The 16,640-nt window shown below is 38.4% G+C and overlaps 1 long non-coding RNA gene across 1 annotated transcript in view; it reads right to left on the bottom strand.

Moving 5' to 3' along the window:
* LOC126826963 (uncharacterized) overlaps positions 1-16,640 on the bottom strand; it is a 54,871-nt gene that overhangs the window by 11,597 nt on the left and 26,634 nt on the right. The window contains exon 3 of the long non-coding RNA XR_007682485.2: positions 1,883-2,024. This is a non-coding gene — a long non-coding RNA (uncharacterized LOC126826963). The remainder of the gene's footprint in view (positions 1-1,882; positions 2,025-16,640) is intronic.

Genomic DNA, 16,640 nt, shown 5'->3' with positions numbered 1-16,640 from the left:
AGCGGCCATTTTGGACTCTGGAAACACCCGAACCTCGATAAACTACTAGAAGGTTTTATTTGTACCGTGCGGTAAGGACGGCCAGCCTTCGATAAACTACTAGAAGGTTTTATTACTCAACAAATACCTTCTCGAAGTATGTAATAAAATCTAATCGGGTGCATTGAGCGGGATTTATTACGAAATTTAGATTTTATTGACATTACTCGGGGAAAAAACAAAGACAGATCGTATTTTGACAGATTCATTTGATCACAAATGTGTTTCCGTTTGATCGAGAATGTCTATATCACAGATTATTGATCAATAACGGAGTTTACGTCAAATTAAACAGCAACATTTTACGAATGTTTCAGTTTGGCTAATGTTCGAAAAATAGAGGAGTATAAAATTAAATGTACCAAAATGGATTGTTATTCACGAGGTCTCATTAGTGGTCGGCTATGCGTTTCATTTATTTTGGACAGTGGACATTTTGAATTCCAATCACTTGTTGGGGACAAACTAAATAAATTCAGATGTACGTGGTGCGAAAGGAACATTCTGAATTGGTCACTTCCGATTTCCCATGGAGGTGACTCGACAATATTGTCACAGTGGTACTGGTGGGGAGGAAAGCCCGCATTTCTCCCATGTACAATTGGGCGAGTACGTAAAACGACCCTTGTTAGACGCGGTAAAATTCTTAACCCTGCACACGTGACCACAGTAAATAAATGAAATTAGTAATGCGTTAGTCTATCATCTTGTCCTTGTAATATCCCCCTCTCGGCGTTTTGTCCCTTTAGTCAACCCGAAAGGGATATAAAGATATACATTCCATGGTTGCCTCTACACAAAGAAAAATACGTTTTATCCTCCGGTCTTGTTAAACATGAAATCGATTTGACCGTGGCAATTTATTCAATCTATTTACTTGACATATTGGATGGAAGTGTCTGTAAGCGTTATAGACCCCGATTGGTACACCTTGGCATGAATGGAAGATCATACCACCACGTTAATATGTTTTTACGAGATTGCTTGTAACAGACAGACCAATATATTACCGTATAAATAATTCTAAGCAGCAAACATCACAATAATAAGTCTTTGAATATGTTTCGACGTTAATACATTGCACAAATTCGGATCGTGAATCCCTTTCAAACCATAATATAGTAATGTGGAAGTTGAAGCTCTAAAAGGCATTGGGGTTGACATATGGTTCTATTCCCATAGGTATATATGAAATTCACTGAAAGTGATAAAGGGTAATATTTATCAATATGTGTTTAATAGGGATTTACAAATGGTTCAATTCCCATCGGTATTGACAGACATATGATGAAATTCTCTGAAAATGATACAGGACAATTTTTATTAACATTTATTTATTAATGTAAAAATGGTCAAGCTCAAGGGTCTCCATTCTGGATTACATATAGATTGGTTCTCAAAGCAATAAATGGCCACAAAAAATATTATCGTCGATCTCTGGCCCATGGAGGTGTCCTCAAAGCAGGATTTTGACTCATGAACACAATAATTATTCCGAGTAAACCCAAAGCAAAATATTATTATTTCTAGCATTTAGCCTCCCTGTCCACGACTCCCTACAGTATAACAATGAGTTATTTAGCCTCTCTGTTGCCCCCGACTCCCTACAGTATAACAATGAGTTATATAGCCTCTCTGCTGTCCCCGATTCCCTACATTATACAATGAGTTATTTAGCCTCTCTGCTGTCCCCGACTCCCTACATTATAACAATGAGTTATTTAGCCTCTCTGCTGTCCCCGACTCCCTACATTATAACAATGAGTTATTTAGCCTCTCTGCCCCCGATTCCCCACATTATAACAATGAGTTATTTAATCCGTAAACAACCATAATAACTTACTTGCAGACTTTTTTGGCCCTGTCTGTGTCTGTCACCAGAGTGCTTCCGCCCGCCATTTCGGGGTTCAATCCCATATTAGTCAAACAGGTGGAGATTTCTGCCTGCGGATTTTTTGGGCATGATTGTTCCAAGCTGACGCTGACTGAAAAAACAAAACAAATACAGCAACATTTTAATACAGATCTAAGGTATTTAATGTATTGCTCATCTGGAGACAAGTGTTAAAGTTGCATCACTGATCTTTGTTATCACCTCTCTTTACTTCTGTAGTTTGCAACCCAGGTTCTGTGGAAACGTTATTTAAACATGCATTATGAAAGAGCTAAATCTGCCTATTGCAGGTCTTTCTTTAGGCCTAAAATGTCTTCTAAAGTATTAATTAGACATTAATTAACTGATCCAGGCCTTTATCAACTCTCGACGGCATCAGATTTCTCCGATATTAAATAGATTAGAATGGTTTAACGATACTTTGATTTAATTGAATATGGAGGATTGAGACTTAGCTTCGATCAACCAGTACGGTGGTTGAAATTATTGCACACGTCTGTCAAACCTTCAAAGGCTAATATCTTCGTTTGCAATAGAGTAATTTGAATGAAATTTTCAAATTATTCATTTTACATCATCTACTTTCGAACTATTATAGCAAGAATGGCTAGTTCTTTATCTTGAATTGTATCCAGCATTTACATTTGATGTCTGCTTCAATACATTTCAAGTGTTTCAATTAAAGGGACATTAGATAAGATTTAGATAACGAGCTGACAGTTCAGTCAAATTGCTTCTCTCTGAACCGAGATATTAGCGATTCAATTTTAGGCTAGCATTTAAAACTAAATCCTCGATTATCCATTTTTACGTTAAATCATCCATCACAAACATTAAATTATCAATCTCAAAATGTATTCAAATCCAGTAAATATCGCAGGCTAACGATGGCATCGAGAGTTGATTATGGTATGGATAAGTTAATTAATGCCCAGTTAATAATTTTGATAACATTTCGGCTCCAAATAAAGATCTGCAATAGGAAGATTTAGCTCATGCATAATGCATATTTTATCATATAGGTAACATGTGTGAAAGCGACTGAGTTGGTACTGTATTCATTGGCATATTTGCTATATTACTGACTTGTCCCATTAACTTTAGCCTTCTGAGCTGGTTATAAATTTAATTATAGAATGCCTGTTGAGATTTAAACTATGATTAATCTATTACATCAGTAACAGTTCACATGTTTCTAATTTCATTTCTACTTGAAAAGGGCTTCATTAACATTTAAAGTAGAGTAGATGAGTATATTTTTTCCTGTGACATGTTACTACGAGAAAAGCTCCCAGAATGTTTTTAAGGCAGTTATTAAATCATATTGCGTCGGTATACTTTTTATCTTTATGTCGTCGACCGTACAGCTTTACGGATGTACCAATACTCTTAGATTATATGTATTTAAAATACAGATGTGATGTTGGCGTGTCATTATTCCAAATAATCGTACGGGAACTTGCCAATCGTACATTATTTATACTAGTGAAATATTGGACTCGCTTTACGTATTTCACTGTAAAAGCACGTGCGGAGTGTCTGTATTTTAAGTCGTTTAATGGTCACGAACTTAAGACATTGCGTAATATATATTTTAAAAACACTCGGGCCTATGGCCCGCTTGTTGTTACAATATATTACTTAATGTCTCGCTCTCGACCATTAAACAATACATACATGTATATAGAAATAAAATGAATCGTCCTACTTTTCTGCGCCGACTGGGCTAATGAAGATGGCCAAACGCCATACAGTATGCAATGAGAGGAATTTTGCCCGGAAAGTGGCAGTACTGTCAAGTCTTCTTTCAAATTCCAAATGTCAGAGTTTCTTTAACGTGCATACCAATGTGTACACGAAACCTCGGTTTATCGTCCTATGCGAACGACTAGACATCCGGCACCAATGACAAGGGGAAACCCCCCTGGAAAATCCAGAGGAACTTGCTCGGCCAACACCGGGAGCGAGCCCGTGACCTACTATTGATGGACGATTTAATATCACACCCTCATCTTTATTATTTATTGGCTCGAACATCACAAACATAATCAAGTTTAGTATCGAACGGTCCCAAGAGCCAAATGACATTGCAAGCATTACCACTAAGTATATACGGTACCCGGTTCGACCTTGTCCATGTGTCTCGGGTGAAATCCTATGTTACTAATGCTATCCAAATTAAATTCCAACCATCATCATTTTATGTGACAGTTTGACTCATCTGGTTATTCTCCACATAAAGCCTTTTTATGAGACCTCTTTTGCAACAATCGAGAATTTAATATTCCACTTGCTTCCCGTGTATTTTTATTCCCTAAGATTAAACACTCTTAGCGTGATTATTATTATTGGTTTACATCTTTTTGGGGGTGGGAGGATGGGATTTCTTATTTATTTACTTATTTTTTTCTCTATTTTCTACTGATTACTATTATTAGGTCTGCGTCTGTCTGATGAGGACTGTATAACTTAATATATGCCTAGCAGTTTACAATAAGAATAAATTTAAGCAACGTGATAAATTAGCTCCTTCCACATGTAATATATCTGGTATGTCTTGTGGTACGTTCGCATTATGATATAAAAAATAATGGTGCTGTGTTTACTAATTCATAAAACATGTTTAAGTAGACCGCGACTTCCTCATATCATAATTTAATTATAATCAATATAGATATGAAACAACTTATAGATATTTTTTGCCAAATTTTTAGTTTATAGAGAGTCTGTCTGGGCATAATTATAACACTCGGTTGTTTCTTTACGTGTAGATGTAAGAAACGGACTGGGCATAAAGGTCTTGTTTTGGAACCATCTAGTCGCCGCTTACTATACGTTATCGTCTTATCATCTCTCCGCTTATTGTGTACAGTTGGTCTGTGACCAGGATCAACCGTTTGTGATCAGAACCAGAATCAACCGTCTGTGACCCGAACCAGAATCAACCTTTGGTGACCAGACCCAGAATCAACCGTTTGTGACCGCAACTAGCCGACAATCGCTGGAAATCACGAAGTAAATTTGTCAAATTCGTGTTTCCCCCTTCAATAAAATGTGATTTAATGCCCTTTTAGACTAACATGCGATATTTACTTATTCTACCGATACATGCGCAATACGAAGGTATGGGGGGGGGGGGGTGCCCAAGGAGAGGCATTTGCACCTAAGCTTCTTTCTAATATTTTAAGTGTTTTCTCAATTGGTATACAGAACCTGGGTTTTAAAATAAAGAGCGAGACACACTTTCCTTGATAGCCCTTCAATCCCTCCACCCCACTCCCCCGATAAGTGTGATCAGGAAGTCAGCAAAACCGTGATATAAGTAGGCTATATTAAGAGATTTTGCGCAACAAGTTTAGATATTTACGTTAAGATTAATAACACATGCCACAACTTGGATAGAACTCGACCATCCAAATTTTTACCAAATTATCACGTATTTTGTTCAAATGTGTACCATGTTTTATAAGTAGAAGAAAGATAGAAATATAATTTATATAGACAACCGTCTGGGTGGCTTTTCTTATGGCATTTTAACATTTGCAAATATCTAGATAAGATGTTTGAAAACTTAGATTAAGAGCTGTTATGGTGTAATAAACAGGTTGGTTTTTGTAATGAATAAGTTTAAATGTAAATAAATAAAGATAAGTGTATTTATATTCTAATGAATATGTTTAAACGCAAATAAAGATAGGTGTGTATATTCTAATAATGTAAGATTAGGTGTTTATATTATATTATATTGAATAAATTTAAACGCAAACTACAACTACAACTAGCTAGAGATTAATATCAGATGCAGCTACTACTACTAATGATACTACAATTACTACTACAACAACTAGCTAGACGTTAGTAAATCAGATGGGGCAACTACAACAAATAGCTAGACGTTAATATCAGATGGAGCTACTACAACTACATGTAGCTAGAGGTTAGTATCAGATGGAGCTACTACAACTACATGTAGCTAGAGGTTAGTATCTACTATCAGCTACTACTACGGCTAGCCAGAGGTTAGTATCAGTTGCAGCTACAACTAGCTAGAGGTTAGTATCAGATGTTACTACTACCACTACAACGAGCTAGAGGTTAGTATCAGATGCAGCTACTACTACAACTAGCTAGTAACTGACCTCTAGCTCGTTGCAGTAGCTGCAACTGATACTAACCTCTAGCTCGTTGTTGTAGTAATAGTAGTAGCTGCATCTGATACTAACCTCTTTCTGGAAGTGGTAGGTGCATCGGACACTAACCCCTAGTTAGCTATAGTAGTAGTAGTAGCTGCATCTGATACTTACCTCTAAATTAAATTAAACCTAGCGAGACATATTTCCAAAGGTGAAATGAAATGGGGTTTAATGTCCTACTTTGCTTCCCGGACAGGGATAATGAAGATGGGCATATGTTCATGCAGTCTAATATGAGGGGAAATATCGTCCCGGAAGCGCCGTTTATGACCAACTATTCGTCCAACTCTGTGATACTATCCGCACACTGAGACGGAGCTGGATGACAATGTGACGACATGTGAAATACGGTAGTGTTTCCCGATAGCTCAAAAGAATTACAATTCGAGATTCTGATTACAAAATACTGAATGCTAATGTTATGAATGCTGTCTTCTGAATACTTGCGGAAAAAACTCGTCAACCAGCTGTCTGGAGTTGAAAGATATGAAGATATGCAAATGTTTTGGAATGCGTCTCCCTTTGGTTGAGTTACTATCCCTTGAATAAATGAACCATTCTATTGGCGTTCTCTCGTGTTGCTATTGACACTGATCTAGGTTGATGAAAAGGGTTACTCAGAGGCATCCCTGTTAATTAAATTCTGCTGTATCGAGGAGTTCATCAAAATATATATCTAGTTCTATACAAATGACAGAAAACATGATTAGTCACCCGGCTGGATACATTCATTCAAAGTTAATTACGTCCTGTTCAGTTTCAAAACATTAATCTGGTGTAGATCGGATCAATACGTGGGACGATTAAGCCATTATCATCTATTGTTAGAATGCCTGGAGTATAACCTATAATTAACTCAACACTTCAGTCATGATTTTTATTCAATTGTGCAGCGGTGCGAGACCAATTTCGTCAAGGGGGCGTTATCTTCGACTACCCTTCTTCGAACTCCAATAGCAGTGGATCTTTCGATGGGTAGTCCACGGAATGACTGGAGAATAACCTATAGTTAGCAAACAAACAGAAAAAGGTGGTTCTTATTCTTACTATTACTGAGTGTGAACCGCCAGGCGAATTTCGTCAGGGGAGTGTCGTTTCCACCTACTTGTCTTCGAGCAGTCAGTGGATCTTTTCATCACATGACAATGCACATGCTAAATTTACTGTCTACAATCAGTTCCGCTTGAAAACAGACACTACGCTAGTTAACCGACATTTTAAATCCTAAATCGACGATTTTAGTCGAAAACTCAAAGCATATGCGTTTTCTCTTCCAGAACAGCTTGGCCCCCATCCCAATTGTCCTAACTGCTCTGCTTGGTATTGTTTACCTAATACATCAATTAGTTATCATTTTGTATATATGGATTTTTGACATGGAATTTGGTTGCCCTTTAGGATTGATGGTAGCCTATTACATGTTGCGGACGTGTTAGACCACTCGCCCCCACCCGTCTTACTAGAGAGAGAGAAAGAGAGAGAGAGAGAGAAATGGGGTTTGACGTCCACTCGACACAAACTAGGTCATTTCGGGACTAACATATGGTTTAATTTTATTTCAATAATTCGCTTGCGCGTAGGGGTCTTTAGCAGTGGGAGGAAACCGGAGGACCCGAGGAAAACCCAGTCATTACTATAATAATGATTATATTTTAATTATTTATGTTATATACCACATTAAACGTTAATCGATCATTGAATATGAAAGGCGAACCTTGATAAACTGGCCAACGATAACCAAGCCTGATTGAGGGGCATCGTCTATTTAAAGGGTTTAACGAGCTACGATGACCGACCTTGATAAATTGACCCGGTCTGTTTATAGAGGAATAATTATTCCAGTTAAACTGAATTCCATGCCATGGATTCTAATCTGACGTCGTTTATTTTGTGATTAACATCTATATGTATGTTGTAGTTTCACGCCGCCATGACAGCTACGAGCGTAGGTTATCTACATAAATCTTTATCATCATGAATATGCATTTTTGTGATGATGTTTTGATAATGGAATGCATTATTTGATTCATACCCCTTATTTTTTTTTAACAGATTACATCCATAAAATCATGCATCCACCAGAAGTTATTGACTTTTTAAGTACATGTTTCACACGAATTAATCCGTCAAGGCCATAACGTCCGATTTGTATTGTGATAGAGGAGAATTGTGCCTTCGTGTCATTTATATATAACATCACGAATTTGATTTATTTCATCTTATCTCCAAATACATAAAACTGTGTGTACATAAAATCATATCTGATCGTTTCATGTTTGCTTCCATTAGGCAGTAATTACACACCGTGTCTTCATCGCTCGCAGTTCAAAGCTGTGTTAATCCTTGTCCTATACAATCATTATCTAATTTCAGCCTATTTATCCAGGCCTTTTACGATAATTAGTATCTAACCCACGAACTTAATACGCACCGTGGCCAGAATATACAGCATCTGAATGGCGAATGAATATTTTAAAGAGTTAAAGCTTACTATTATTATTATAAATGTCTCACATTTGTTTGGAGAGAGAGAGAGAGAGAGAGATGGGGTTTAACGTCCACTCGACACAAACTATGTCATTTTGTGACTAACATATGGTTTAAATTTATTTCAATAATTTGTTTGCGCGTAGGGTCTTTAGCAGCGGGAGGAAACCGGAGAAAACCCACGAGGTTGGACAGGCGACCCTACTCCTTGTTACGTACAGCCGGGGATTCCAAACCACGCCAGTTGACTCAATGACAGGCCTTATGATACAGCGCGCACATGCTAACCATTCGGCCATCCAACACCCCTTATTTGGAAAGAAAAGAATTTCAAACTGACATTTATTCCCAAATTGTTTTTATTTTTTCTGTGATTCTGAACTACCCTACAGAAAAACGTGATCGCCGCGGCAACCAATGGGATGTGTGAATGACTAATCAATCAAGCATATGGGTCCAGGTCAACTTCTGACTCTAGGACTAATTAGAAAGAACAACTGAACTCCATAAACCCTAGATATATAGAAGATGGGATTACTGGAGTCAGCCCACTTCTTTTAACTACAGTCATTGTTAGTTTTTCTCATAATAATCTTGGTTTTACTGTTTGTATAGGATTCAAAGTAGAAATATTTGGTGTGTTTTTGTTGTTTTTACGAGAACTTAAACTAATCCCGACCTTCTTTCGTCTTGTCAGAGGAAACGGTTGGTGATTAACGGCTCGTCAACACAACTTTTGGCCTTTTAAGACTAGCATGTGGTCGGGAGGGCTTTGGTTAACAAAGACAGTGTGCTATGAGGAACTCCTGGTATAACGAGCCAGCGTCTTACTCACTGAACCATCGTGCATAAAACGAAATGAAATGAGGTTTAACGTCCTACTGTTCTGCTCCGACTGGGCTAAGGAAGACGGGCATACGCCATACAGTGTGCTATGAGGAAAATTTTCCAACTGTCAAGGCATCTTTTACGTGCAAACCGATGTGTACACGGGACCTCAGATTTTCGTCACTTGCCAGTCCCTCTGTTCTGCACCAATTCCGATGAATTTCATCGGCCAACATTTCTTCACCTTCGACTTTACCTAACAGAAAGGAACCACTAAGAAGTGAGAACTGACTTTATTTTTAAGAAACATTTCATCTTCGACTTTACCGTCAGCCCCCAAGACGCCACCAGTAAGAAGGGAGAACAGACGTTATTTTTCGACATAGGTTGAAGTTTTATTTTGATTAATGGTGGGACACTTTACAGTCTAAACGATTAGAGACAAAGCCTTCTCTCTTCTTCATTTTCGACTTAAACTGTCAGCCCCCAAGACGCCACCAATAAGAAGTGGGAGCTGGAAGTTTTTTTGTTTTTTTTAAGAAGGATGGTCTCTTCGACATAGGTTGAAGTTTTATTTTGATTAATGATGGGACACTTTACAGTTTTAACGATTAGTGACAATACCTTCTCTTTTAGAATCGATTTCTAATCTAAGGATGTAAACTATTGTTGATCAAGTGTAGAAATATCGACATTTCCTTTTTTAACCAAATCCAATAGGTGTTATGATCTTTTAAAATATCAGGAAGGCGGGAGACCACCGCGTGACTTGTGACTTTGTAAGGTATCTGAAAGCCCCGAACCTATCGAAATAATAGTTAAGTATGTAGTTTATGACCGTGCACAATGAAACGTACTTCTATTGAAAACCATATATTTTGGTCCAACAGTAATCACGATCAATCAATTTATCAACGTCGGTTTATATCGATTCCACACTCCTAGCCAAATATAGTGGTACAATAATATTCATACCATTCAACATGGTTTTTTTATACTTTGTGATTATTTACAGCATAATAGAGAGAGAAGAGAGAAAGAGAGAGAGGGTTTAACGTCCACTCAACACAAACTAGGTCATTTCGGGACAAACATGGTTCAGATTTATTTCCATAATTCGCTTGCGCGTAGGGGTCTTTATGAGTTGGAGGAAACCGGAGGACCCGGAGAAAACCCACGAGGCTGGACAGGCGACCCTACTCCTTGTCACATACAACCGGGGAATCGAAACCACGTCAGTTGACTCAATGACAGACTTTATGATACAGCGCGCACGTACTAACCATTCAGCCATCCAACCCCCTAATTACAGCATAACGACCTACATTAGAATAGTACATATTAATGACTTTCTATACTGTAATTAATGACTTTCCATACTATAATTAATTACAGAATAACACTCTATATTAGAATAGTACACATTTCTAACGTTCTGTAATCTGATTAATTACAGCATAACGACCTACATTAGAATAGTACATATTTCTATACTGTAATTAGTTACAGAATAACACCCGTCCTAGTATGGAAGCGTATAGGGGCCAATAGCGCGATAGATACCGCAATATTAATTAAGTTGGTAATATGTCCACAAATTGTGATTGTGCTGATGATTTTATCTCTGAAAAGACACTTTTTGCCAAGTTAATTGAATCAACGAGCTATTCATGTCCCCATTTCGTTTCAAATGTGCACGTAAGCTTTGTCAACATATTCCATTTCGGAGTGGTATATATCGAAAATTTCGCAAAATATCGCCATGCGCTAAGTCGACGTGTGCATTTAAAACGAAATGACGATATACAGCGCACAGCAAGTAATTCAATTAACTCTGCAAAAATTGTCTTTTCAGAGATAAAATCATCAGAACAATCACAATTTGTGGACATATTACCAACTAAATATTGCGCTCTCTATCGCGCGATTGAACCTATACGATTCCATATTCTATACTCTGATTATGAAAATAACAATCTACATTAGAATAATACATATTAATGACTTTCTATATTGAAATTAATAACAACCTACATTAGAATACATATTTCTATTCTGTAATTAACAACATAATAACGATCTATATTAGAATAATACATATTTCTATTCTGTAATTAACATAATAACGACCTACGTTGGAATAATACATATTAATGACTTTTGAGATATCTGAACAGACGGTCTGGCTTGTGAATTTAAAGAAATATATAGTCAAAACAATGTCACGTCTCCCGAAATCATAAAGTCGACTTTTGGGAAATTCCCCAAGAATCACTTAGTGATACATTACAAACCAGAAAATTAAAACGAATTTATTAGCATAGTTAGAATTAATACTATTACTGTTAATGATATTATCCCCAGTGACAGTGATTAGAACCGTTACCAGGACAACACAGATTTCTATATTGTAGCTGATTACAGGTGATGTAATAGTAAATATTGGAAGACCGTACATAAACAAAATGAAATGGGGTTTAACGTCCTACTGTTCTGCTCCGACTGAGCTAATAAGTCATACAGTGTGCTATGAGGAGAATTTTGCCCGAACAGCGGCGCTACGGTTCGCTCTTATATCGATTCCAACTGCCAAGAGATCCTTGACGTGAACTCTACAGGACCTTGGTACTTTGACTAGACAGCTGTCCTTGCCGGGACATTCATCTTGCACCAGTGACAAGGTGTCTTTCAGTAGTGGGAGGAAACCGGAAGACCCGGAGAAAATCCACGAGGTTGGACAGTCGACCCTAATCCTTGTCACGTACAAGCGGGGAATCGACACCTCGTCACTTGACTCAATGACAGACCTTATGATGCAAAGCGCACGCCCCACGCCCCCACCCGTACAAACTACAAACATTGCAAGCAACAAGCGTATATCAATTCAATTGAATGGTTTCGGGGCGCCTAGTGCCATTTTTAATTGGTTATTGGGTTATTTATTTCTAAAATTCTTTGCGTGCCAATCAAAAAAGGAATGTGGGAAGGGCAGAGTATAAGAGAAATGAACTTAGTTTCATTTGTAGGTGCGAAATATTTATCTGATGATAAATATTAACAATAATATGTATCCACCACAGTTAGCTGGGAGCGGTACACTCGGTTTAGCACGGTTCCGCAAGGAGCATGATACACGGGATGTTGGGTGACCAAATGGTTAACATCTGTGCAGGTTGCATCATATGGTCTGCCATTGAGTCAAGTGGCGTGGTTTCTATTCCCTGCTTGTACGCGACACGGAGTACGGTCGTCACCCTCGTAGGTTTACTCCCGGTTCTCCGGTTTCCTTCCAGTGTTAAAGACCCCTACCCGCAAGCGAATTAATGAAAATAAATTGAGTCGTGTTGGTGTTAAACCCCATCTCTCTTTCTCTCTCTCTCTCTCTCTCGCATAATACAAGGTTGAAACGACTTCTTGTACCATTCGCCTAAAGTGGCATCCTCATCGTGATCAAAGAAACCCGTCGACAATTACAACAAATAAAGGCATTTGCCAAAACTCTTATCGTGTTCATAAGTTAAACACATGAATAAATATAATCGGTGAGTGAGCTCATTTCATTTGTAGTCGGGTACAATATTCCACATGTACGTCCTATTTCAAGGGATACTTCACTCTTTACAGCTGGGCGCGAAGATTAAATTATTAGATATTAAACATACATTATACAAGAGCTAAATCTGTCTGCTAAATTTGCCTATTTCAGATTTTTCTTTAGGCCTGAAATGTTATCTAAATTATTAATTAGACATTAATTATCTTCTCCAGACCATAATCAACTCTCGATGTCATCACTAGCCTGCGATATTTACTGGATGTGATTCCGATCTGCGGCTCAACGGTCACTGATGGGTAATCGAGACTATGTTTTTTTTTATCGTACCGACTTCATTAATGATGATCGAGACTAGGCCTTTAATTCGAAAGGTAATATCTTGGTTCAGATTGGATCAATTTGAAGACATTTTCAGTCAATTCCTTGTACAATTTTTGTTTTTTTAATTATTATAGCGAGGACTATAATTCCCCTTTAATAAAACTGTTGAATCAGTGTTTGTCCAACCATTAAAGTATGACGTTACGTAAGTTGACGTGAGACATCCCGATGCAGCCAGGGAACAACACTTAGTCTGATAGGCAACAGACTTTAATTCCATAGTGACAATCCAGCCGTCTTCAAAGGATTTAAATGAATTATATTTCCAGGAATCATTGCAGATCGCCGGAACCAGTTAATGCAAGACATGAGCGAAACCGCACGGGGACCTACTAACCAAAGAAAAGAGCAGACAATAACGTATTTTGGTAGAATTGCAAAATTAAATTAATGAAATCATTTAAATTTTGGATAAAATGTGTCGAATATGCAAATCTATAAAATATCTTTCCTTGTCGGTTGGGGGGTTGGATGACTGAATGGTTAGCGCGTGCGCGTTGTGTCATAAGGTCTGTCCTTGAGTCAACTGGCGGGGTTTCGATTCCCCAGTTGTACGTGACAGGGAGTAGGGTCGCGATTTATGTGTTAGTCCCGAAATGACCTAGTTTATGTCGAGTGGACGTTACACCCCAATTCTCTCTCTCTGTCTTTCCTTGTCGGTAATATTTTTGCAATACTTTGGCCGCAAAATGAAATGAAATGGGATTTAACGCCCTGGCTAATGAAGACGGGCATACGTCCTACAGAGGGGGATTTGTCCGGACACAACGGCCCACTCTTATATCGAATTCCAACTGCCGAGGGATCGTTTACGTGCACGCCAATGTGTACACGGGATCTCAGATTTTCGTTCCATCAGAACGTTGTCTCTTGCCAGGCCCTCTGTTCTGTACAACTGACAAGGGGGAACCACGCCAGAAAATCTGGATGAACTTTCTCGGTCGAATGCAGGGATCGAACACCCGACCTCCAGGTTAGCGAGCCATGGTCTTACCCGCCTAGCCACCGTGGCTCCCATTACGCTATTACACGGAACTATATCCACCAATTACCACACGTAACGGCCCAATCACTACTTCCGGTCTAATGCCATAATGGTTTCTAGCAGACGATGTGTCGCTCACTCCGTACTATACCCACTAATTGCATACGTATCCAGATAATAATTTTAAATTAACTGTTCAATAAATACTTCCGATCTTACGCCATAATTGTTTCTAGCAGACGATATATCCGTTGTTCTAATCGGCTGTTGTTGATGTTTGTCATGCAACGTCAATATAAGGAAGTAACTTAATATGGCGTTGAGGTAATGAACCATAACGCAACAGACGAAAGGAAATGAAACTTACTACGGTTCTGCTCCTACTCGGCTAATGAACGCGGACATACGCCATGCAGGGAAATTTTGCCCGGACAGCAGCGCTATGGTTTACTCTTATTTCGAATTCCATCTATCGAGGGTTCTTTTGCGTGCAGCCTAATGTGTAAACCGGACTTCGAATTTTCGTCCCGTCCGAACAACTATACATAGTCCTTTGCCATGCCTTCCATTCTACACCAATGAGCAGGAGGGAACCACGCCAGAAACTCCCGGTGAACTTTCTCGGCCAACGCATGTATCGAACACGGGACCCCCAGTTTAGCTAGCCAAAGTCCTACACACTGAGCCACCGTGGCTCCCAACAGATGAAATAAATCAGTAAAACTATTGATAGAATCTGGTGGCATCTCAAAGAATAAGGTATAATAAGATAGGTTGCCAGGCAACGAAACATACGCCCACGGCAGCTAAATCGTCCGGGCAGTCAACAAGAGTTGTCGAATATTTTTACTTTTTTCCGTAAGGAAACATTTATAATACATTAAAAAATGATTAAGAGTAACAACTCATTAAATAATTATCAGAAAACCATTTGTAATTGTTTGGTTTTTATAAAGTTCTGCCCCATGCTAACGTTTAGTATACGAAACTTTTAACATCATGGATTTAGCTGTTCAAGTCATAAAAATTCATTGAAAATCTCAAGACCTTAAAATCTGTGTATCAATCTGAAGTCAATCGGATGATAACTTTAGCCTCTAGAGTGATCAAGGGCCATAACTTTGGCAGTAATTATCAAAAATCACTGAAAATGACATTAAACACTGTGTATAAATTTAAACTCAATCGGATATTAATTTTAGCCTCTAGAGCGCCCACAAGATTTTCCAAAATGATTAAGGGCCATAACTTTGGCAATAATTATCGGAAATCGCTGAAAATCAATAGACCTCTTCGTCTCATGACCTTAAACACTGCGTATAAATTTAAAGTCAAACGGATATTAACTTTGACCTCTAGAGCGTCAACAAGATTTTTTGAATTGATCAAGGGCCATAACTCTGGAAGTAATTATCGGAAATCGCTGAAAATCAATAGGATTCTTCGTTTTATAACTGTGTATAAATTTAAAGTCAATCGTATATTACCTTTAGCCTCTAGAGCGTCTACAAGCAATTGTGGACGCCAGACCGACGGACGGACGGACGGACGGGCGGGCGGGCGGGGGCGACGACAATATACGACCGCATTTCAATGTGGGCGTATAAAAAACGGATTACCGCCATAATTACATTGTGAGGTCTAAATACACAGTGAGTACGGCACTGGCTCCCTCACGAGGGGGTCCCAATGTCGATCCCTGTAATAGGACGATGTCTAGTTGTTCGAATGGACGAAAAACCTAGGTCCCGTATACACGACAGTATGCACGTAAAAGAACCCTTGGTCTAAAAGAAGGCGGAAACACTGCATGATGTATGTCCGTATTCAATATCTCGATTGATGCAGATGGGCCAAGCATTAAACCCCATTTATTTCACTTCGTTTCTATTTTGGGTCTGTGAAGAGAATTAAAGATACATTATGGGAGATTCGATAACGAGTTGGCAGTTCTCACTATAATAGTTAAAAACTAGATAATGTAAAGGCAATTTGCAGAAAATTTCATTCAAATTGATCCACTATGAACCGAGAACTAAGCGTTTGAAATTTCCGCCTAGCCCCTATCATCATTACTAAAGTCAGTACGACAAACAACATAGTCTCGATTATCCATTTAATCGATAAATCGTGAAGGAAAGTTTACAGTAAATCGGCGCATTATCCACCTAAGATCGCAGGCTAGCGATGCCATCTAGAGTTGATTATGGTCTGGATGGGTTAATTAATGTCTAATTATTAATTTAGATAACATTTCAGGCCTAAAGAAAGACCTGC

Source organism: Patella vulgata, chromosome 7 (assembly GCF_932274485.2).
Source record: "Patella vulgata chromosome 7, xgPatVulg1.2, whole genome shotgun sequence".
In the NCBI taxonomy this organism is placed as follows: domain Eukaryota; kingdom Metazoa; phylum Mollusca; class Gastropoda; family Patellidae; genus Patella; species Patella vulgata.
The sequence above is the reverse complement of the archived record's forward strand: the minus strand, read 5'-3'. Positions and strand labels throughout refer to the sequence as shown.